We start from the raw sequence: 25,515 nt of genomic DNA on the forward strand, positions 1-25,515 counted from the left end.
ACAGCCAGCATCTCCCAGAAATCATCAAGAACCTTCACTGAACTTTCATTGGAGCCCCTGGTTGCAGCCTACCTGCGGAACCTGGACTTGTGCAGCCCACGGCTGCATGAAAGACTCTTATAAAATTGCACACTATTGACAGACATCTCTTGTTGATTCTGTTTCCCTAGAGAACCCTGACTAATACAGTTGTCATTATTCTCTACCATTTACTATGCATCCTTATGTGCCAACCACTGAAGTAGGCATTTTACATACATTTTCCATAACCATCCCAATGACTCTAGGAGTAAGGGCAACCTCTCTTTTTCCAATGAGGAAGCTGAGGATTTGAAAGATTAAGTGACCTACCCAAGATAACACCAACCCGAAGAACTCAGCCCAGTCTGACTCCTAGCATCGTAAGACCTCCTCCTAAGTACTCAGAAAGATTGACAAAGTAGTATCAGACATTTTTGACGTCTACAAATGGTGCCCATAGGTCCTCCACACTAAACCCTTGCTCATTCAGAGTCATTTGACACACAGCAGGGGACCTCGGAGTCTCATCCATCACCCTCTCCCTTCACCACTCTCCACCAGTGGCCTCAGAATGAAGAGCCATCTTCTAGCCAGTAGCCCTTCTGTGGTATCCACACCCTCTTGGCACCTCTGAAGCCCAGCCTCCTAGCAAGATGGTATGTCTCCAGAGCATGGAATCTTCTTTGAGAATCACTATTTCAGAGAAGCAGGAGGGGCAGCGAGTCAACTGCCCAGAACCTTTCTTTTCTCCAGAAGCATCCTTTTTCTTTGTCACTAGGCTGTGTCAAGTGAAACAGCTCTGCACAACACTTCAAGTGTGCGTGCCCCAGGCATCTGCCTTCCTTTCTTTTCACATTGTGCCTTCCTAACTTCAGACACTGTCCAAGAAAGATGGTACATTTTTCACATTTCTCTCACCATCTTTTAGAAATTCCCCTCTAGTTGCCATTATTGGTTATAACGGTTTTGTAAGACCTGCTAGAAAGAACATAGATACTGTCAACAAATGACCTGGGCGCCTTCCTCTTATTCAAGCATGAGCAGCAAATAAAGCTGCCACCAGGACTGTGACATGGGGTAGTTCACCCCCTTCAGGGCCCAGAAAAACAGACAGCTCCTGATTTCCTAGGCACACCCCTACACACACACCCCGCATCAAATGTTACCCATCATTAGACTTTAGGAGTCAAACTGTGTCCTTGTTTTTGGAGGACCTTTTCCTGATTTATCCAGCACCAATTCAGCATTCTGTTCTCTGAACAAACACCACTATATTATCTATGCTTGTTGATACTTAACATATACAATAATATTTTCATGAGAACAATTGTTAACTTTTTAAACCTTATTATAAGTTCCTTGAGATCAGGAAGTATGTCTTCTCTCATGACACACATGGCAAATGCATGGCAATTCTCAGAGTAAGAACAAGTTTAAACAAAAAAATGTTTTCTTTTTATAAACTTTTTAAAAGTTTAAACACACATTTTTAAATTTTAAAATGTAAACATTCTCATGAATATTGTGCCACTTCAAGATTGTAGCTTTGAATGCCACACACTTATTTAAAAATATTTCCTTCATTCAGTGCATGCTTATTGGCTCTTCTTATTTCATTTATTGCATACTAGTTCATTTAGATTTGTTCAAAAATAACTGTCAAAAATTATCTTGGATCTGAAGTTCTCAAAGACACTAAAGATTCAAAGTAAAACAAAGCACCAAATTATCAAGAATGCCTTAAGCCGTATGAAGAATAAAGGCATTCATCTACATGTTCTATGAAGAGATATGTGCAGTAATTGAGGCATGAACAAATTACTGTAGCAACACAGAATGAACACTCATTCTCACCAGGCGGTTCTAGGCCTTGAAGGATGAGAAAGAATTTTACAGAGAAGGGAAGGGTCTTTTCAGAGATGGGAAAAACCCACCCAAAGGCACAAACCTTGGAAGCTCACAATTACATGTGGCATACTTGATGGGCAAGGAGGCTGGGACTAACCTTTGTCCATTTATTTGGAATAAATGTGGTGGGGTTTTGTTTAGGTTTTTTTTTTTGGTTTTGGTTTTGGTTTTGGTTTAGAACCTGTCAAAAATCTTTCAGAGCCAAGTCTGAAAAACAAATCAGCAGATCAAACCTTGGTAAAACAATTTGAGGTCAAGAATGGGTCATAAACTGGTTTTCTAAGCATCTAAGCTATAATTTACATATTTGAACCACAGCAATACAAGTAATTACATAGAGTTGAAAACTCACTTGGATTCATAAATTCCGGTAAGTGTGTTTAAAAATTACTCTAACTTCTTTAAATCTAAACCTCATAATAATTGTTCAATTAAGCAATTGGGGATTTGTAAGAAGTAAATAATAAAATCCTGACTTCAAATTATGTTTGACATTATTGGTCCAATCACTATGAAAAGATAAGTTGAAGATTAAGGTCAGACCATCAGATATTATTTGAAATAAGAGCACAACATTTTCTTAGTCTCAAACTATATGTTGCTCACAACTTACAAAGAAATAATGTTTTTAGTTGCTTCTAAGATAATATGTAAGATTTTATTTCATGCTGAATCTTTAGTGATTTTCATTACATTTTGTCAAAAGAATATAAAAATTAATTGGCAAACCAAATTACTTTTAATCTATTGATTTTGCTTATGGTTATCAAATAGGTAAATGTTTATGGAAAAATTAGAAAAAAACTTGAAAACCTACAGGAAAAGAATAAAGCTCATCCATGGCTCTACTTCAGGCATTATTTTGGTAAATATCCCCTCTAGTTGTTTTTCTATCCATATATATATATTATATCTATATTACAAAACGGCAACCATTACATACACCTTTTATATCATTATTACTTCACTTAAGATGGCATTGTGAATGTTGACAACTAAAAGTTTAAATTTAGCTTTTCCAAATCAGAAAGCAAAAGGGAAAAAGTGAACAACTTGGCAATGTCGTTACAAGATTCTTCAGCCTCAAGGAAAACCCAAATGCTTCATTCCCTGCGATTACTCTGTGAGAACAGCTTAATTGGCTACACCCGCTGAAGACTTTGACTCTAAATGGACCCTTTGTCTTACTCCTCAAAGACAAAGGCTCTCTACTTTCAATGGCATATGGATTTGCTTTTGTCCATAATCGTCTGTCACTGGACTCACCCCCTCAAGTAGAACAGGCATAATGACCATCACCACGTTTGGTCTTGTTCAGGTAAGTCCCGCTTTATTGCTAAAAGGTAATTTTCCCTTTTAATTCCGTTTTATATCATTAGAAGGAAAAAAGTAGCAAACGGATCTTAACAGCTTCAATGAAAATAAATAATTTTCATGGAATTAGCCAACAGTTGAAGAGATTTCACGAGAGAGAAAAATCAGGAATCAAGTTTAAACTCACTGGGGAAACGGACTTGGCCCAGTGGTTGGGGCGCCCGTCTACCACATGGGAGGTCCATGGTTCAAACCCCCGGCCTCCTTGACCCGTGTGGAGCTGGCCCACATGCAGTGCTGATGCGCACAAAGAGTGCCCTGCCACGCAGGGGTGTCCCCCACACAGGGGAGCCCCACGCACAAGGAGTGCACCCCGTAAAGAGAGCCACCCAGTGCAAAAGAAAGTGCAGCCTGCCCAGGAATGGCACCGCACACATGGAGAGCTGACACAGCAAGATGATGCAACAAAAAGAAACACAGGTTCCCATGCCGCTGACAACAACAGAAGCAGACAAAGGAGACGCAGCAAATAGACACAGAGAACAGACAACCGGGGTGTGGGCGGAGGGGAGAGAAATAAATAAATAAATAAATAAATAAATAAATAAATAAATAAATAAATAAATAAATCTTTTTAAAAAAAGTTGAAACTCACTGAATGGAGATAAGAACATTAATTGACTCATTAAATGTAGTGCACAGATTGCCAAATAACTACATGGTTAGGATAGAAGGTGTGGAAAATCCTGGAAAGCCGAAACAGAAAGAACACAAATCAACTAAGACTCTATAACAGCCATTATGTGTGTGTGTGTGTGTTTGAGGTACTGGGGCCAAGGAACTGAACTTGGCACCTTGTATATGGGAAGCCCTTGCTCAACCACTGAGGCATATCAGCTCCCCTAAGCTGACTCCCTTGTTTGCTTTTGCTTGTTTGTTTTTCAGGACGTACTGGGGACATAACACGGGACCTTCCATATGGGAAGCAGGTCTTCAACCCCTGGAGATATATCTGCTCCTCATTGTTTTGATAAATGTCCCTCTCAGTTAGAATACTTGATGGTATCACTGATGGTTCAGTGCAGTGTTTTACAAACTCTACGACCTTTGAGCAGCCTATAAATTTGTCACAATAACCATTAAAAAAAAAAAAAAAGAACAGAATTCAAAATATCAGAGTGTATCCCATAATGTAAGAAGCAGCATCATCTCTAAAATATTTGTTTCAGGTGTGTGTGTAGTGGGAGGGTAGGTCCTGGGTCATGATGTGGTATCTGTGGGTCATGGTTTTAAAGGTTTGAAATCACTGCTGAGAGCAGGGCTTTCCAAAGGCTCTCCTACTGGTGGGCTGGGAATGGATCACAGTTAATGGGAGGTACTGATTCCATCAGTTCTCTGGGCAGCCATGCAGGGCTCGAGTTTGCAGGACCCCCAGACTAGTCCCTGCAGTTGTGAGAAGGCTCACCTGGGGCTTCTCAGCAGACACCCTGTGTGCAGAAGGGCCTGACAGCAATATGACGGTCCTTGTGGGCAGCAAGCACGACAAGGGCCACCAGCACATGCTGCTGCCCCACAATGTCCTTGCCAGGACGAAGAGACTATCTGGACATCTAGTTCTGCAACCAGTGAAGATCACACTGCTGTCACTGAGGACAAGATGCCCAAGGATCAGAACACATGGCTCACGGTAGCTGGGGAGCAGGGGCAGGATGGCCACACAGATTCAGGAGTAGCCCCAAATTTCCATGTTTGCATCTATCAAACACATCTTTTCTTTACAGAGGGCAAGTGCCTCTTGAATAACATCCAAGCTAGTTATGAAGAAACTACGCTAACAATTGCATGGGTCATCTATAAATTAAGTTTTTGTCTTTACTTAGAAAATTTTGATATAAAAATAGTATCGGAAACTAAAAACCCATTCATTTTCTCACAGGAAATTTCATCGTGACATTTATTAATGAAGATAAGAAAAATGTTAGACTCTTTACATATGCATATTGTTATACAGTTTTAAAGGGCTGTGAAAATGGTTTCAAATTTTAGATTGCCTACCGTGATGGCTCAGCAGATAGGTCAACTCGGTCAGGTAATGGTGCCCAGTTGTCTGGTCAAGCAAGCACTGGGATAATTGCAATACATGGGCATTTCATGGACTTTAACCACTGGCGAGTTGATTACATAGATGGCTTCTTACATCTACAATCAACTGAGGAGACTGCCTTCAGCAAAGAGTGACATCTCATCCAGTCATTTGAAGGCCTTCAAAGGAGAAGTGATTTCAGCGTTCAGAGAGGGAATCCCCATCTCTACTTCAGACAGCCAGTTCTCCTGGGGAACTCTTCAAGGACCTTCATCAGAGCCTCTGGTTTGCAGCCTGCCCTGTTGAATTTGGACTTGTGCATCTCCACAGAGAGACAATTTTGTAAAGTCTCATACTATTTACAGATATCTCCTTTCAGTTCTGTTTCCCTAGAGATCCCTGACTAATACACCTACTTTTGCAAAAATATTCTCCTAAATAATAACTCTTAAGACTTGAAAAGATCAATATTAAAGAATCCTAATCAGAAGTTTCATCAGCCATTTAAACAATATAAAATGGTAATGTTCACAGCACAAGCTCAAATTGATCATTAAAATTTCTGAAGGGAAATTATTTGGAAATTTTATGCAAATTCAATAATTAGTGCCTTTGTTCCTGGTTTTAGTACCATAATTATATAATATGAAGGAAATGTAATGAACAGTTTTATCCAAACTCTATCAAGCGTCAAATCCCTTCCACTTGACCTCAGTGTGCAGCCCTAATGATTTATATATATATACATATATATTCCATTATGTGAAAAATATCTATAAAATGGTGTCCTCTAATAAAAGAATAATTAGAACAAATCACTGCTACTCAACCTTTGCTATCCTTTCATTTCATGCTGAAGACTAAAACTGGTTGATTTGAAAAAGGCTCAGAATATACCACCGATACATGCATAGGTACTCATGGAGAGAAGAATAAAATTGAAAGAGGCTAGTCTTTCACAAAGAACTGCAAATAAGTCTGTTCATCGCCCTTTAAATGCAGCGGAACATACATTTTTTTTTCCAGCCTAATCAGGAATGACATTTAGGGAGATTGGTCTGTAAATGATGTCTCCTTCACCTGCTTGACCCCCTGGGGGCCAGAGTGTGACTACAGTGGTCAAGTAGGGTGGCCTCTTATCTAAGTGTCCACAATTCCTGGAAAGAGCTTTCACTAGAGACTTCATGAATAAAATGAAATGTATTCATAGAGAAAAAGTGGGTCAACCGTGTTCATATTACTATAGAAATACCTCAAGCAGAAGTGTAAACCAGCCTCTGAACTCTCCTTGTGGTGGGTTTGGGAGAAACACCCAGGCCATTTAGTTAAAGGAATGGCCTCTGCCCCAACCCACTTTTCATTCCCTGCATCCAGGACCTTCTCTACTCTTCTGCATGCTAGCTCGTCTTCTCGCTAGACTTGGGCCCCCCGCATTTGACCATCTGTCCTATTTATTAATGCAGCAGCTTAGAGTTCCCTTTTGAAAAGCACAGCCTGCCCACAGACTCAGGAGTTAAAATAAGGCTTTTCTGTCTGTGAGAACTGCATGGCTGGTAAGAAGGAGTCAAGGTTTTAGCAGTCAGAGATCGGGGGCCACTACATCCTCTATCCCCCTTTCCTTAAGATACCAAAATTGCAGGTTTTCTTTGGTATGTAAGTCTAACCCAACCTCCCTCTATGAACTGCTTTGTGGTCAGCCTGAAAGAGGAAATTGTGTAGTCCAAAACAAGCAAGATTGAAAGGGCTACTGATAACATACCTTTGAAGAAGGTCATAGTACATAGCTGATAAATACTCTGGATCTACAAAAGTGCGGTAGTGGTAACTAGGGGAGTAAAACATTGGAGATATATAAAGAAACCCCAGTGTTGTCCACAGGAGTAAAATGGTAAGGTTCTCTTTCTTGGTCGAGATTTTAACATTTATAGTATGTGACATGAATTTCTGTTGAGACCTCTTCCATTCTTAGACAGTCGATTGATGTCTATGGTTTTATTCCTTCCATATTCTCTGCAAAGCGGGCTGCCTGCATGTTTTACTTATCAACTAGGTGTGGTTTCCCTCTCATTTTACATCCTTGTTTTTTTGGCATCAATCATGTCCCACATATTCAGATCACAGCAGCTCAGCAGTTGGTAAGTGCACAATACACATTCACGAATAAAAAATTTCAGGGGAAGGTATATTTCATCCACTTTAGAAAAAAGAACAATCCCTAACTGGCATCCAAACTGGAAATTAAATCACTTCCCACCCCTGTTTGGTAGAAATATCAACATTTTGACAATTCCTGTGTAACCCCAAGAGACATCTATCTGCCACAACTTTAGAGGGGTTTTCTGATTAACCCATTCACACCTACTATTTGGTAGGCACTACAAATAGATTGATTTGTCATAGAATCAACCAAAATCCATGGTAGCCAATGACAGAAAGAGGGCAACAGGCTTTGTCCTTTATTCACCCCTGACTGCAAGCTCTGACTCCTCATCTTCTCTCTACCACTGGTTTTATTTCTAGGCAAGCAATGATGCACCAGGTTAGAAAAAAAACTCCAGTGTAATTTGGAAACATTAAGCCTCAGTGTTTCTTGATGAAGAGAACTGAACTATAATCTTTCTGAGGGTGGCAGCCATGCCTTTTTGTTTTTCACTTTCTCCCCCTACTTTACTGCACCTAAAACAACACAGATGCAACATAAAGGACACTCAAGAATATGTCAATGGATTCCACCTGTAGGTTAAGGCTAAAAGAAGTATAGAAGTACAAGAACTAAACATTGATTCAATCACTAGTGAAGTCCATGAAAACAGAAAATAAAGAAGGCTATGTTGCAGTTGTGAAGGGAAAGGAAAAGCTGCTCCTATCCTCTCAGAAGACCAGCGTCTTCAAAGCAGAATGCCAAAACTCTTCCTTATATATTAATAAATACCTTTCAAAGGAGATAAAAGTTGCCCCTCTTTTCCTGCTCTTTATGCCTTTTCACAGTCTTTTAGAAAGAGTATGGAAAGTGACTCGCAGCTGAAAAGTGATTTGTAGGATCAATGAGCCACGAATGGCAGCCCACTCCCAGCAGGCTTATTTGCTAAAATATGACTGAAAGTTTAACCTAGTGAGCTGCATGCTTCTAATAGCATCCAACAGTCCATAGCTGATTTCGAATACACCCCAGGTTCCAAGTGGATCATAGAGCTAAATCATCCCTTCCTCCAGCCTGCACATTTTGCACCAACTCATTTTACAGTGTGGTTAGCATCGCCTTTCCAGTTAAGGATGATTGCTCAAACCACTTAGGGCAATGTTGTCTTAGCACAGCATCTAGAGTGAGGCAGTTGACACAAATTGCATTGTATGCTGCTTGAGATTTAATGTTGTTACTGCCAGGAGAATATTTTTGCAAAGGTTACTGATGTATAACAAGATAAACTACGTACCAAATTCAAACCCTCAATCAACATTCCCCTGTAGTCCAAGATTCCAAATAGATCACTTTTCTTAAATGAAGATGCAAGAGGACAATAAACAAAAAGTACATTTCTTAATTAGTATCAAAAGCCCTTGATGTCACAAGAATATGAAAAAAAATACTATCCATTGAGCAAATCCTTTGATTCCAAAACAAATACAAATGGCACTTATAAGATTCCATGACAAAAATGCTATTCATTCATTCTATAGTTCTCACTATAATAATCTAATTGTTGTGCTCACACAAAATTGCAATGACTCATTTGTTCACTCTATATTCAATATTAAGGAGAAGAAGGATAACATAGAAAACAAAGTGACTATATGTATATGGAGAATACTCTGGCTATCCTATAAAATCATCTCTGAGTAACAAAGCACTCTGCTTTCATTTTTTAGAAACGTATTGTGCTGGAGGTCATAAACTTTAAACTGCCCAATTATATTTTATACCAAGCAATACAATTTAGCTTTCTGTGGATCCATGAACTCTTTGGCTCACCATGAATTAAGTGGTCCTGGAAATCACCACATACAAGATAACTTGCACAGGGTTCATATTTCCCTATTAATTACTTCTCTGATAGTAATTAAGAACTGACCCCAATATGTTGGCTTCTTATTTTATTTATAGTTATACATCCTGTAATAATGTTAAAGAGAGCCCTTTTGAGCTCACCTGGCTTACTATTCAGAATTTTCCATCCTATTCTTTTGATTTCCATTTTTATTGGCCTGCTCTTCCAAGGTCTACTTTTAGATTTAGCTGTGATTCAATGCAGCTCTGGTCAGAGAGCCTATTCTCACGTAGACACACCCATTCACTCTTTGTCCCAGCAACCAGAGGGAAGGACAAAAATAAAAGCAGATGCACATAAGAACAAAAAGACTGTATTCTGTCTCATGAAATATCTACTTTGGTGTGTTAGCCAATTTGTTATCTATAATTACCTAATTGGACTATTGAATATGACATAGTAATCTTCCAAAATTGGTAAGTGTACCAGGAAGCCAATACACCCAAACAGCTTTCATCTTTCTGTTAGACCTTCAGGCATCAAGTTGATCGTGTCCTCCATACAGCAATGGCCATCAACCAGGTGATAGGTGAGAGTCAGTGAGCACACAAAAAGAAAAACTTGCCACTGGAAAAAGAAATGATTCTCTTCTCCAAACCAGGATTTTAGTATATCTCTTTTTCTTTACTTTCTTTAAAAAGAAAGCCTTTCAAATTTTTCAGATCAATAAGCTTTAAACAGTTCAGGGAGTCTCTTCTGTTGAGATAACTGCTCCAAATTTGGAACACAATTCCATTTTATCCAGACAATTGAAGCTTCTGCAGGAACCAAAGCATACAAACACTCCACTGGGAAATTAAGTGCTTCTACTTCAAATGTCAAATATAAAAAGAAGATATAGGGGTCATTCTCCAGGGCAGTGTGGGGAAGTGGCTCAGATCTCAGCTCTGCCCCATATGATTCCCTCCTTCTCCTAGAGTCTCCATGTCTTTGAGATCTTTATGTTGAATAATTGAGTGGGGCGCTGAACTATAGGATAGACCCTTGATAAACTGTGATGCTGAAAGGAAAATGTTGCCTGGAAATGTTAAGACTTCTGCAAATTTTTAAATATTAATTGGAGGATGTCATCAACCTGGCAACATAGGACCTCCCCTGGAAAAGTCTTCTCTCAGAACCAACTAATGGAAAGGCAAATCCCACTTGCTTAGAACTCTGGAGGATGATAGAGGTCAGAGAATGATTCCACAAACATTGAATTGAAGAAAAAGAGGAATAATCTCCAAAAGCAAGAGGAGATTTTCCTCCCCAAGATGCCAGTCTGGACCCTCCTGCTCACTCAGGCCCACACAGTTTAGGAGCCTTGCAAAGGCAGCTGTGGATGCAGATTAAAGAGCCACTCACAGTAGTGAGTTAGAACTCCACACATCGAGACATTGGAACCCAACTCTGCAGAGACACAGGGGGGGACATAAGCCAATGAGGAGTATCCTTTACAAAAAGTTCCCCAAGGGGGAAAAAAAGAGAGAGATAATGGCAGAACTGTTGGCAAAAGGTGCACTCACTCAAGTCGGTCTGTTCCCTGGACCATCTAAACACAAAAGAGACCATTCTAGATTGAACCACATTCCTGGATTGACCTTATCTTGGTCCCTTTGGTGGGATGCCCTAAAAGGGAAGAAACTGGAGGCAGAAAATCTTCACAGAAAAAATAAAGGGGACTAGTGAACTGCTATGTCAGGGTGGGTCCCAGAACTAAAAAGTGTAAAGAAAAGGGAAAGCTGAGTGAGGGAAAGAATTTAAACAAATCATAGGAGCTTGAGAGAAAATTATTCACAAAACAAACAGAACAGATCAAGATTTCCAGAGAAGGAAGAGAGAAAGGAAAGATATCTTCTTGAGGTGAAACAATTGCACAAAAAAAGCAACCATAAAAATTCTGCTGCATAAGCAGGGCAAGAATCAGATAGAGAAGAGCTGATAAAATCTAATCAGTTAAACATATGCTACTCTAAAGGTCCAGAATGAGTTGGAACATGTGTTAAAGAAGAACCTTAGCACAAAACCCACCACCAACAAAACCTTAGATAAGAAAGAGAAACTGATTTTCAGAGTTAATAATCAAAATAATAAGATGTCTAAATATCAGCAAAAAATTACAAGTCATACTAAGAAACATGAAGATAAAGTTCAGTCAAGGAAACAAATTAAAACTTCAGAGGAGACGCAAAATTTGGAACTAATCAAAGTTCAAACAAATCTCCAAAATTAATTCAAGGAGATAAGGGAAAATATAGAGAAAGAAGTAAAAGATATTAAGAAAACAAACTGTGAGCATAAAGAAGAATTTGAAAGTTTAAAAAAGAAACAAAGAAATTTGATGGGATGAAAGGCACAATAATGAAGATTAAAAATACATTAGAGGAATATAACACCATATTTGAATGAGAAGAAGAAAGAATCAGTGATCTAGAAGACAGCCAAAAGAGCAGGTAGAGAAAAGAATAGGAAAAAATGAGCAGCACCTCAAGGATTTGTGTGAAAGGAAGAGGCATACAAACATAAATGTCATGGGTGTCCCAGAAGGTAAAGAAAAGGAAAAAGGGGCAGAAGGAATTTTAAAATAAATAATGGCCAAATATTTCCCAACTATTATGAAAGACATAAATATAAATGACCAAGAAATGAAATGTACTCCAAACAGAATAAACCCATATAGACCCACTCAGAGTCATATACTTATCAGAATACCAAATGCCAAAGATAAAGAGAGAATTATGAAAGTAGCAAGAGTGAGTTGTTACATACAGGAGATTCTCAATAAAATGGGCAGATTTGTCATCAGAAACCATGCAGGCAAGATAACAGTGGTATGATATATTAAAGAAAGGAAAAATCTCCCAGCCAAAAATTCTTTATCCAGCAAAAATGTCCTTCAAAAATGAGGGAGAGTTTAAAATATTCCAGATAAACAGAAACTGAGAAAGTTCATCAACAAAAAACCCAACCTACAGGAACTGCTAAAGGGAATTCTTCAGGTTGGAAGGAAAAGACAGGAGAGAGTGATTTGGAGTAGGGGGAAGAAATGAAAATGTTCATTAAAGGTAACTAAAAGTGTAAATGCAAAACCCAAGAGTACTATATATTCAATATACGACTCTTTTGTTTAATTCCTATGAGACAGAATACAATTGAACAAGAAAAAGACATATATCCTGATAATGGATATGCAAAATATAAAAAGATAAAGAGGGACCAAAACAACATAAAGAGGGAAACAGAGGGATGTGGGAGCAGAGAATACATATGCCATTGAAGCTAAGTTGGTATCTTTTCAGTTTAGTAGCTTATATATGTAGGCTGTGTAATACATAGTCCAGGGTAACTACAAAGAAAGTATTTTAAATATATACAGAAATAAAAATGAGAAAGGGATCAGTCAGGTATGTCACAAAAGATCAGCTATACAGAAAAGAGGATGCAATAAAGGAAAAGAAGGACAAAAAAGAGGATATGACATATTCAAAACCAAGGGCAAAATGTCTGAAGTAAGTCCTTTCTTGAAAGTAATAACTCTGAATGGTAACAGATTAAACTTCACAATCAAAAGGCACATATTCCCATAATGAATAGAAAGCATGATCTAACTATATATTGTTTACAAGACACTCACTTTAGAACCAAAGACACAAAAATACATGAAGCAAACACCAGTAAAATAAAGGAGAAATCAAAACTTCTACAATAATAGTTGGAGACCTAATTAAACCCTCTCAACAAAAGAGAAAACATGTAGATAGAAGATCAATGATGAAATAGAGAATGTGAATAATATGATAAATGAACTAAACCTAACATAAATACAGAACATTGTACCATAAAACAGCAGGACATTCTTTTCGAGTGCACATGGATTCTTCTCCATGATTGACCACATATGGGTTCACAAATCAAGTCTCAACAAATTTTAAAAGATTGAAATTATACAATGCATCTTCTCTGACCATAAAGTAATGAAGCTGGAAATCAATGACAGGTGGCAAACTAGAAAATCCACAAGTATATGGAAATTCAATAACACACTCTTAACCAGTGGGTCAAAGAAGAAATTACAGGGGAAATCAGTAAACATCTTGAGACAAATGAAAATGAAAATGCAGTATATGAAAACACGGGAAGCAGTGAAGGCAGTTCTAAGAGAGAAATGTATAGACCCAAAAGCATACATTAAAAAAGAAAAAAAGCTAAAATCAGACAGCTAACTGCATGCCTGGAGGAACTAGAAAAAGAACATCAAATTAAACCCAAGCAAACAAAAGGAAAGAAATAATAAAGATTAGAGCAGAAATAAACAAAATAGAGAATAAAAAATAGAGAGCATGAACAAAACCAAACTTGATTTCTCTGAAAAGATCAATAAAATTGACAAACCTTTAACTAGATTGACAAAGGAGAAAAGAGGGAAGATGCAAATAGATAAAATCAGAAATCAGAAGGATGACTTATTACTGAACCCTCAGGGGAAATAAATGATCATAAGAGGACACCATGAACAACTGTATGCCACCAAACTAGACATACTTGATGAAATGGATAAATACACCAAACATACGAACAATCTATTCTAACTCTAGAAGAAATAGAATGTCTCAACAGACCAATTACAAGTAAAGAGATCGAACCAGTCATCAAAACCTTCCAACAAAGATAAGACCTGGAGCAGATGGCTCCACAGATAAATTCTACCAAACATTCCAAGAAAAATTAATACAAATCCTGTACAAACTCTTGCAAAAAATTGAAGAGGTGAGAGCACAACCTAACTCATAGTATGAGGCCAACATCACCCTAATACCAAAGTCAGATAATGAGACTGAGAAAACAGAATTATAGACCAATTTCTCTTATGAATAGATAGAAGATTCCTCAACAAAATACTTGCAAATTGAATCCAAAAGCACATTTAAAAAATTATGAGGGGAGTGGATGTGGCTCAAGTAGTTAAGCACCTGCTTCCCACATGAGCGGTCCCAAGTTTGGTCCCTGGAGCCTCCTAGAAACAAAACAAAACAAAACAAAAAACAACAAGCAAACAAACAAAAAACCAATTCATGGGACCTGATGTGGCTCAGTGGTTGAACGTCAGCTTCCCACATACGAGGTCCTGGATTCAATCCCTGGCCCTGTTATCCCACTGCTCTCGCCCACCCCCCAAAAAAGAATTATGGACCATGATCAAGTGGGTTTTATCCCAGGTATTCAAGGTTGGTTCAACATAAGAAAATCAATTAGTGTAATACACCACATTAACAAAACAAAGGGGGGAAGACACATGATTATCTCGATTGATGCAGAAAAGGCATTTGACAAAATCTAGCATCCTTTCTTGATAAAAACACTTAGGAAAAAAAATAGGAATAAGAGGATACTTCCTAAAGCTGATAAGAATATATTTGAAAAACCCACAGCTAACATTATACTCAAAGGTAAAAAACTGAAAGCTTTTCCTCTAATATCTGGAACAAGTCAAGGATGCTCACTGTCACCACTATTATTCAACACTGTACTGGAGGTTCTAGTCTGAGGTGTTGGGCAAGAAAAAGAAATAAAAGGCATCAAAATTGACACCAAAGAAATAAAACATTCCCTATTTGCAGATGACATGATCCTACTTACAGAAAGTCCAAAATAATCTTTTTTTAAAAGCTACTAGAGCTAATAAAAGAATTCAGCAAAGTGGTGATGTATAAGATCAACATGCAAAAAGTAGTAGTGTTTCTATACACAAGTAATGAGCAAACTGAGGAGGAAATCAAGAGAAAAATTCCCTTTACAAAAACAACTAAAAGGAATCAAATATCTAGGAATAAATTTAAGCAAGGATGTAAAGGACTTATGCACCAAAAACTACAACGCTTTGAGAAAAGAAATCTAACTAAATGGAAGTACATTCCATGCTCATGGATTTGAAGACCAAATACCCTTATGATGTCAATTTTACCCAAAATGATTTACAGATTCAATGCAATCCCAATCAAAATTCCAACAGCCTACTTTGCAGAAATGGGAAAGCAAATCATCAAATGTATTTAGGATGATAAGGGACCCAAATTGTCAAAACCATCTTGAAAAGGAAAAAAGAAGTTGAAGCACTCACACTTCCTGACTTTAAAACTTACTAAAAAGCTAATATGCTCAAAGCAGCCTAGTACTGATCCAAGAATAGACATGTAGACCAATGGAATCTATTTGAGAGTTCAGAAATAGACCCTCACATCTATGGCCAATAGATTTTTGACAAATCTGCCACATCCACTCAACTGGGAAAGAATTATGCCATCCACAAATGGTGCTGGAAGAACTGCATATCCATATGCAAAAGAATGAAGTAGGAGCTCTATCTCATACCTTGTAAAAAAAAATTAACTCAAAATGGATCAATGAGCCTAAATATAGGAATGAGGGCTATACATATCCTAGGAGAAAATGTAGGGAAGCACCTTCAAGATCTTGTGATAGGCAATGGTTGCTTAGACTTTATACACAAATCACAAGCAATAAAGGAAAAAAAAAGAGATGTCCACAAAATTAAAAACTTGTACATCAAAGAATTTTATCATGAGAGTGAAAAGGCAAACTACTCAATGGGAGAAAATATATGGAAACTACATATCTGATAATAGTTTAATATTCAGAATAAAAAAAGAAATTCTACAACTTAACAATATAAAAACAAGCAACACATTTGTTAAATGGGCAAAAGACATAAATAGACATTTTTCCAAGGAGGATATACTACTGACTAGAAAGCACATGAATAAATGCTAAACATCATTAGCTATTAGGAAGTGCAAATCAAAACCACAGTGAAATACCACTTCTCACTCACTAGAATGACTACTATTTTTTTTAAAAGCAAACAGAAAATTGCAAGTGTTGGAGAGGATATGGAGAAATAGTAGGAACACTCATTCATTGTTATTAAGAATGTAAAATGGTGCAGCCACTGTAAAAGACATTCTGGCAATTCCTTAGAAAGCTAACTATTGAATTACCATATGATCCAGCAATCCCGCTGCTAAGTATATACCCAAAAGAATTGAAAGCAGGAACTCAAACACGTATTTGCACACTGATGTTCATAGTGGCATTATTCACAATTGCCAAAAGATGGAAGCAACCCAAGTGTCCATCAACTGATGAATGGAAAAACACAATGTGGTATATACATACAGTGGAATATTATTCAGCAGTAAAAAGTAATGAAGTTCTGGTTCATGTGACAACATGGATGAACCTTGAAGACAATATGCTGAGTTAAATAAGCCAGACACATAAGGACAAATATTGTATGATCTCACTGATATGAAATATTTAGAATAAGCATATTCATTGAGTTAGAACCTAGAATATAGTTTACCTGGGACTTGGGAAGGGGTAGGGAATGGGCAGTTAATGCTTAATTTGTACAGATTTGCTATTTGGGTTATTGTAAAGTTTGGAAATGGATGGTGTCAATGGTAGCTAATTAACAGCACTGAATTATAAATGTGAATGTGGTTAAAGGAAGAAATTTAAATCTTATATATATTACTAGAATGAAAATGAAAAGATAAAATATAGGACTGTATTACACAGAGAACCCTGTTGTAAACAATGGACTATATATAGCTAATAGTACAATTGTAAAAATGTTCTTTCATGAATTGTAACAAGTATACCACATACTGTAAGGTTTTAATAATGTGGTAATATCTTGGAAAAAATACACCCTAATGTATACTATGGACTATAGTTAATACTACAATGATAATATTCTTTCATCAATTGTAACAAAGTTACCACACTAATGCAAAGTGTTAATAAAGGGGGTAGGGGGGTTATATGAGAACACTGCATTTTTTACATGATTTATCTGTAAACCTACAACTTCTCTAATTAAAAATTATTTTTAAAACGAATATATATGAATGTAAAAAATACCAATGGGGGAATAAATCCACAATTTTTTAAAAAAATTACTATCTCTGTAGTAAACATACATTCAATGGCAATTCTGGGATCATTCCAATATTTTTAAAATATTGTATTCAAATCTCCCAAGATAATGCTTTAAACTATGTTTGGTTTCTATCCTGCTTGGAGAACTAAGAAGCAAACAAACAAACTTAGAAAAGGATAATAATATAGAGAGGGTTATTTATATGAGAGTATATGAAACTAGAAACAATGCAAATATTCAGAATGAGCCAGTAAAGATTAAATTAGTGATATAAATACATGTTTCAACATGGATGACCCTTGAAAACATGCACTACATGAAAGAAACCAGTCACAGAAAGTCCATGAATCAGATGATTGCATTTATACGAAATGTCTAGAACACGCAAATCCATAGAGAAAGCAACTAGTTGCCAAGGATTGGGGTGGGTGGCAATATGGCAAGAACGAGGAGTAATTGCTTATGGGTTGAGGATTTCTTTTTCAGGGTGATGAAAATGTTCTAAAACCACTGAATCGTATACTATAAATTGTATACTTTAAATGAGTGAATTGCATGGTATGGGAAATATATGTCAATAAAGATGTTATATATTTAAAATACACAAACTTCAGCATGCTTACCTTCCTATAAGTAAGATAAATGTTGCCTTGTAACAGAACCCTTGACAATAACGGTCAATGGATTTTCTTTTTGATAATTCCTAGATTGCTCACACAAACCAGAAGTACTAGAACTTGGAATTTATTTATTTTTTAAAGAGGAGGTAAACAGCTTGTACACTATCCTGAAAAAGGTGAAGTTGAAGAGTGCAAGCAATGAACTTAATAATCAGGCCAAATTCTTCCCTATGCATATTGAGAAAATATATGGATCTGCTGTCACAAAGGTAGAAGAGCTACTTAGCACCTCATTAAAAAGGTTATCCACTTGATCAAATCATCCATTTTGATCAATCAAAACCACTAAAACACCACTCACCTCTCTGGCTACTTTTGTATGATTCTAAGTATCAAATTGTTTCTGGATCTTCAGCCACTCAACAACACATCCTGGGTTGTGTTGCATAGACACTCCCCGTGCCCTTTTCATTTTATTTTTAAAAACAGATTTACAATTCACAAACTACTGAAATAAGTTAAAGAACCTAAAATGACTGATCTTTCACTTGGGGCAGAGAATGTGTGTCTAGGATAACAAAACAGAATTAACAAAACACCCTTGAACTTGTTTAACCCACCCAAGGATCTCAACTCCAAGACAACCTAACTCACAGGTGACACGGAACAACTCAGAGAAGCCAGTTTCATTCCTCTTGACAAATTTCATAGGCCTTATCTGTTTCATTTACACATGAGGGAGCCAGGTCACAGAGAGCCTGAGTGGTGAATTTACAGTTCTGTGAAACTAGAAACTAAAGCTCCTGTCTCAACTTCATTTAATAAGAACAGAAATTTTAAAAGCACTTTGAATATACCTACTTGCTTACCATGCTTCAATTCTTTGGGTTGATTTTATATAAAGTCAATAAATAGTACAATAGATATGAAAATAAATATTGATGGAGGACGGTTTTTAAAAAGGTTGAAGAAAGCATATTAAGGGTGAAACATAAGATCAATTGAAAGTCACCGATTCTTGGGGAGAAGAGATGTGTGTCAAAGACAGTACATGTCAAATATACTGGGACCCATCAATCCTTTCTTAACAATAAGGAAATATTCACCACTTGCCTAGACGAGGCTCCTTGTCTGATGATCCTGGCAGCAAATGTCAGGAAATTTTGCCCTTCACTTTATCTGTTGCTGACACTTGACCACAGTGTTTTTCTTTCTTCACCAGAGAAAAGAAAGTCAACTTAGTGGTGCAGTGAGGCTGTCATGGGAATGATGGGAAAAGATATATATTCTGAAAATGACGGATTGCCCCCACTGCGTCCCCACACTCCCTGCTAAGAACACTCGGGACAGGCTATTATTATCCTAGCATGATTCAGAGAGGGTGCACTCCTTGTGCTAACATGGTGGCAAGCTGAAAGCCTATGACATCCCATGGGGTGGGGGTAGGGGGTCCTAGATGGCTGTGCCCACTCGGGGAGCTTGCTGTCATCTGCATGAGCCTCACTTCTCTTCTGTAGCCTGAAAAGTGCAGCCAGGGAGCTATTTGTAGAAGGAGAATGGGAGTTTGACTGTCATTATGCTGCAGACTTCTTCCTGAGTGGGGAAAGAGTAAAATAGAGATTCCTCTCCACTGCAGTGCATTCTTTGGGAGTTCAGTACCATTGGGAAAGATCTACGATTTTTCCACAGAGGAAGGGCAGTTAAAAGGATGATGCCATCATATGCTAGTTTTATTCCCCCCAGCATTCAGGGTCCAGCAGTAGGAAAGATAGCATGGCGCATGGAGCTCAGAGAGAGCGCCCCCCGAGGGCTGCAGTGAGCAGGAACTGTGTCACATCTCTTGAAGGGGGGAATGCTGCCATTAAATAAACAAGTGCACCCAAGTTTGCGAGAACAAGCTCAGCAAAGAGTACATTTGAAAAAGGGTGAATAGATAGTCTGGCTCCACCAGAGAGGCTGTGTTCTCAGACTGCACTTTGTCCTCTTTACTGCAAGGAAGACGGGCAGAGAGGGAGAGTGAAAGAAGATCCAAGTCAGCGAAAAATAGAGAGTCAAGGCCAGGGTCCCTGCAGTGCCCTCAAGCAATGAGCATCATTTCAGGTTATATATCACCAATAGTCACACCTACGGTGGACCTGACGGCCATCTGCTCATTTGCTCACCACACGAACAGAGGAGGCACTGTTTGTTTGCCACACCTCTAAACATTCTGAGGACAAAACAGACCTAGCTGAACAAAGCTACAATTATTTTTGACATTTCAGAATGCAACTTCCGCTGTGTTCAGAATGTTCCATCATGGGCTTTTAAATGTGAACTCTGGGCTGAAGTCTTTTTTCTTTCGAAATTGGAGTTCACATGTATCCAGCTTTACCTTATACTGAGACAGATTTTAGCAACTGATTGAAAGAACTTCATCTTACCCAAGTGGAAAACAACAGTAACTCCTGTTAGTTTTATACTGGTTAATTTATTATTAAGAAGTGAAATGGAGAAATATGGATTTTTAAGAAGCTGGAAACAAATGTGCCACTTGGGTTAGCTCTAGTTGTCAATTTATTCATGATATATTTTCTTCTTTATAGTTGTCTGCATTTTCCAATTTTTCTTCAACAGGCATATATTACTATTTCATAGTCAGAAAATGAAGTCAAAGAAAGAAAGAAAGAACGAAAAATCCTACTTTTAGTCTTTAAGTTGGAAAAAGAACAGGATTCAACAGAAAGGCAATACACTGAGGTTCTACTGGTGATGGGCTTTGACAGGCATGTGAGGGATGGTCTTTTGGATTCTACTTTTTACTTGGCTGTATTTTCCAAATATCTACAAAGAACAAGCATTTTTAAGTGATAAATACTTTGAGGAACAAGGTAAATTTGGAAAGAGGTTGCCTTATTCATTTATAGTGACTTGGAAACCACATTAAAAGCTTGTCATTGTCAAGTTGGAAGGAACTTGAAGGACGTTCCCACAGAGCTTCTTGCAGACAAATACAAGGGACCAGGAAGCATCCGATCCGGGGCCAGCCTTGTGGCTCGGCAGACCTCACGGTCACCGCTGTGGGTGTGAAGGCCCCAGAAGACCAGTACTCCAAAACGTCTGTCCCTTTCCTAAAACAGCACCTGCCTTAAGGGTTCTAGCGCTGCTGTAACATGTTACCACAAACTGGGTGGATTAAAACAACAGTAATGTATTCCCTCACAGATCGGTAGGGCCAGAAGTCCAATGTCAAGGTGTCAGCAGGGTTGGTTCCTTTTGGAAATGGAGGGAGAATCGTCCCGTGCCTCTCTCTGGGTTTCTGGTGATGGCCAGCACTCCCTAGCCCCCTTGGCCTTGCATCTGGCCACCTTCCCTGTGCAGGGTTCCGCATGCCCTCTGTTCTCCTTACAAGAACGTCGGTCACTGGGTTTAGCACCCACCTACTCCAGTGTGACCTCATCTTAACTACTTACCTCTGCAAAGACTTCCAATTAGGTTCCCATTCTGAGGTCCCCAGAAGACAGGAATTCTGGTGGAACACTAGCCAACCTACATACCTCCCCCTAAAGCCTGCTACCCTCTCTAATGTTCTTGCCATTCGAATCATTTCTTCAGCTTCCTAGGAAGATGTACTCTGGAATCTTCCCTTTTAAAATGCAGATATCCTCGGGAAGGGGGCTAGCAGCCACTGGCAAGTTAGAAAGCTAGAAGCTTCCCTGAAGAGATCATCGGCCCAGACTCAGCTCCAGACCCAGGATTTCTGCTAATTTATAGTGGAATCCTGTGCACCAGCTTCCACACTTAAAAAAAAAATCAGTTTCCTCCTCTATAAAATGGAGAGGTAGACAGAATTCTTTCTGAGCCTTCCTATATCTAAATACTCTAAGCATGTAAATACTGTCAGCTCAGATGGCTGTTGAAAAACAAAGAATAGAGAGAAAGGAATGGACAGCAAGATTAATAAATGTGCAAGGCTGGGTGAGGCATCAAGGAGAAAGGCAAACCTTAGGAGCATAGGATACCCAAGAGAACGGGCTCCACCACATGCTCCAAAGGAGAATATTTCCCGGCCGCCCCCCCCCCAAAAAAAATCTCTATTCATTTTACAGTTTTTTCTGAGTCAATCACAAGTCCAAGAGCAAAAGCCCCAGTTTAATTGCTAATCTCAAGATACCATAATACTATATGAGAATTTTCAAATACTTTTTTTTTCCAGAGGAACTACTGAGAATGATAATTTTATCCATATTCTTTTTAAATGGAGGTATCAAATATATGTGGCTATCCTCCCATACGTTTACTTCAGAGCACTCCCAGCTCCCTTTTAGCTGATTGACAGAACAGGGCAATATGGGGTTATTTCTAATCAGAGATTCATCACGAATGAGAGTGAGTGGAAAACATATACATAAATAGTAGCTTCTTCTGTGAGGAGAAAGGAAGGCTTGATTTTTCTCTCCTCCAAAGGAAACAAAGAGATTTTTTAATGAGGAAGGAGAAAGGCAGTACGAGTTTAAAGACGAATGAATCAGGGACAGGAGAAAGAAGCCACGTTTCCCTACAAAAATGACCTGATTATTTCAGAAGAAAAATATGTTTATATTTTGAATGCATTTTATGCTGCTACCCAATTACCTTTCTAGAGCACAAATCCTGATAGCACCAAAGGAATCAATATAAAATAAATCCTCCAGCTTCTGCCTCTGGACCACTCTCTGTTGGTCTTGTGTCCAGCCTCTTACTGCTTGAATAGCAATAAGTTTTGCTGAACCATGAAGCTGACCTTGTTCCTAAAATTAAAAGCTTATATTTACCAATTCTTCCTTTTCATTATCAAGTTTCCTACCCAGATTCATCACAGCTCCACTGGCTAGACTTCTCCCAAGTTAGATGAACTGAATTGTAAAAATTACCCAGTGGCAACTAAAAGACTAAAATAAATTGAGTGATTCATTCTGGAGTCCCTTTCTATTTTAGGACTTTTGGACAGGACTGTTGGCATTCGGAAGTAATAAACGAGCCTGATTTGACACCTTGATTTGCTAACTCAGAGAGATCCGCAGTCAGCCCCACACTGGAGTCACGTGGAGCTCAATGACACATAGGAGATTATGGCAGGGAGAGTTGCCACATCACTTTTAAAGTCCTGGAAGCCAGTTTATCATGTTTTTTGACATACCTCGTCTCACATATTCTTAAAAGATTCCCAAAGTCATCCACTAATCATTATAGTATCAGTAAGTCCTGGGGCCAGAAATAAAAACTATAATCAAACAAGCCAACTATTCTTCTGAATGTCAAATCTGAATTTTTCAATAAAACCCCTGACCAAATGGCTGAGCTACAAGGTCAAAGTCATAGTCAATCTTTAAAGGGTAAGCAATTGATCACCTACTGTAAGGGTATGACTTCTTAGCAGTTTTTGCAGCAGCACTGAGAGAGTTACACTGTTTTGCCCACAATTTGTCACCGTTTTCCTAACCTGGCCAAATATCTGTAAGTGACACCAAGGCCAGTATAAGGTCTCGGACATCAGCTGCAAGTGTGAACTGACCAACATAAGCAAGCTCCAGACAATGGGCCTTGCATACATCCTGTGGGAACACATGAGTGTCACCGACCACAGGTGTGATAGTAAGCCCTCTAAAGTTCCATCAGCATGCACCAAACCTGTAAGCCCAACCCTCCAAGGTCGCGTGCTCCTGAAATGCTGTGTCAGGGCAAAGGAGCAAACACCACGGTAAAAGCGGGACATAGGAGTAGAGCAGAGGCCAAAAGGGCTCAAGGGGAAAACTGCCTGCGAAGAACCTCGGGGGCCTGCAGTGGGTGGGGATGGAACAGGAGAGAGCGGGGCTCCACTCCCAGAAGCTGCTGCCTTCCCCCACCTCCCTCCAGGATTCGGCAGTTAGAAGATTAAGAAGAAGAAGCAGGGACACTTTATATTCACACGGTGGAAACAGCAGCCGAGGAAGGAACACTTAAGAAGGAGAGGGAGGCTCTTGGTGACAAGGCCCTACAAAGCCCACACCCAAGACCACTGACAAGCAGCGAGAACATGATGAAGCCAGAGGAGGCCGAATGATGAAGTTGCTTGCGATGAAGCTCCAGATGAATCTGCTTCTTCAACAAACTTCTCCCAAGATTCTCATCGCAACATCGGGCAGACCTCATGGGATAACTGCACGACGCTGTGAAGAGCTCTCCACAGTAATACCGAACTCACATGTTTATTACAGAAGAGGACTGGCTCTGCAAAAAAATTATTCCACTGTGCATCTCAAGGGAGTTCCCAGATCCGATCGTTATTAAAGATCGTAAACCACTGTGTCCAACTGCTCATTTTAAAATGAGTAATGTTTGCATAAAGAAATTAAGAGAAGAGGCAGGGACCACACAGAGACCATACCTGAAATAATTCTGAATAATTTTACATTGCAACTGGGTCATTCCCTTGGATATATGTTTGCAATTCTAGTTCCCCATAATCCTCAATTTATCAGAAGGCAGGTTGCTACATTCTACAATCAGCAGGGTTATATCTTATTCAGATTTCATGAAACATAATCAAGAATGAAGAGAGAGTAGGAATTCAGGAACTTGAACGGTGCTTTACCTTAAAATTAAGATCTCCTCAGAAAGGAAACTTCGATTCTAAATATGGGGGATATGAATGGGTCCATAAGCCCCAGGAAATGCATGCAAGCGGAAGAAAACTCCATTTATAAAGTACTGAGGGAACAGTATTGGATTTTGCTACAGGGACTATCTTGAACTTAAATTATTTCTGACAAAAGACCCTTTTCAAAAGGGCATTTACTAATTTCATGAACCTTCTTCCCTGTCTGGACAAATTGTACAGTGTCATGAGTTGCTGTTTATTCACAACAAACACAAATAAGTCATTCTGATTTTTAAAAAACTTATATCATCCCATTGGAACAACCCCCTGAAGATAGCAGTACTGGAAATTAAAAAAATAATAATAATAAATAAATAAAAACTTTCCTTTTATCAAGCCATCTATTTTTATGAAATATATCAAAATATGCCATGAGCCAAAACCTGATTATCAATACTAAGCACAGAGAGAGCGAACACCTATACAGTGCCCTTGTTGTCGGGTTCTGTGTCTACTGGTTTAAGTATGACTCCTTTAACGCAAACCAACTCCATCTGTCTCAGTTCAGCTGGATTCTAGTGGGTGGATGCTCAGGAGTACTGCCTTGGGCAGTGGGCAGGAAGGGGCTCTGCTCTGGACCTGCCTTTTAAAGGACTCTGGTCTGTCCTTCTCCTGCTTGTGTCCCTCCCCATATGGTCTAAGGAGTCCAAAGGGCCAAGAAGACAAGCCCCCTGGAGCTTACACTCCTTCTAGACCCCACACCTGGTGCCCGAGATTCTCGACTCTCAGCTTCTATGCATGGGGCCTCTGCTTCCAGACCCGAGGAGGCCCCTTCTCTGTGAGCTGATGGTCCAAGGACAGGCCACCCCATCACCGTGTCACTCCTCAGCCCCAGCAGGCACCCTGGACCCCCCCCCGCCCCGGTTTCCATCACACACAGTTATCCAACCCATCGGCATGTCCCATGAGCTCCAGGCCCTAGC

The 25,515-nt window shown here is 38.9% G+C and overlaps 1 pseudogene; it reads left to right on the forward strand.

Moving 5' to 3' along the window:
- The first annotated feature begins 3,217 nt into the window (after positions 1-3,217).
- On the forward strand, positions 3,218-24,638 carry LOC101437862 (ribosome production factor 1-like; annotated as a pseudogene).
- Positions 24,639-25,515: the final 877 nt, after the last annotated feature.

This window comes from Dasypus novemcinctus, chromosome 22, assembly GCF_030445035.2.
Source record: "Dasypus novemcinctus isolate mDasNov1 chromosome 22, mDasNov1.1.hap2, whole genome shotgun sequence".
Lineage (NCBI taxonomy): Eukaryota > Metazoa > Chordata > Mammalia > Cingulata > Dasypodidae > Dasypus > Dasypus novemcinctus.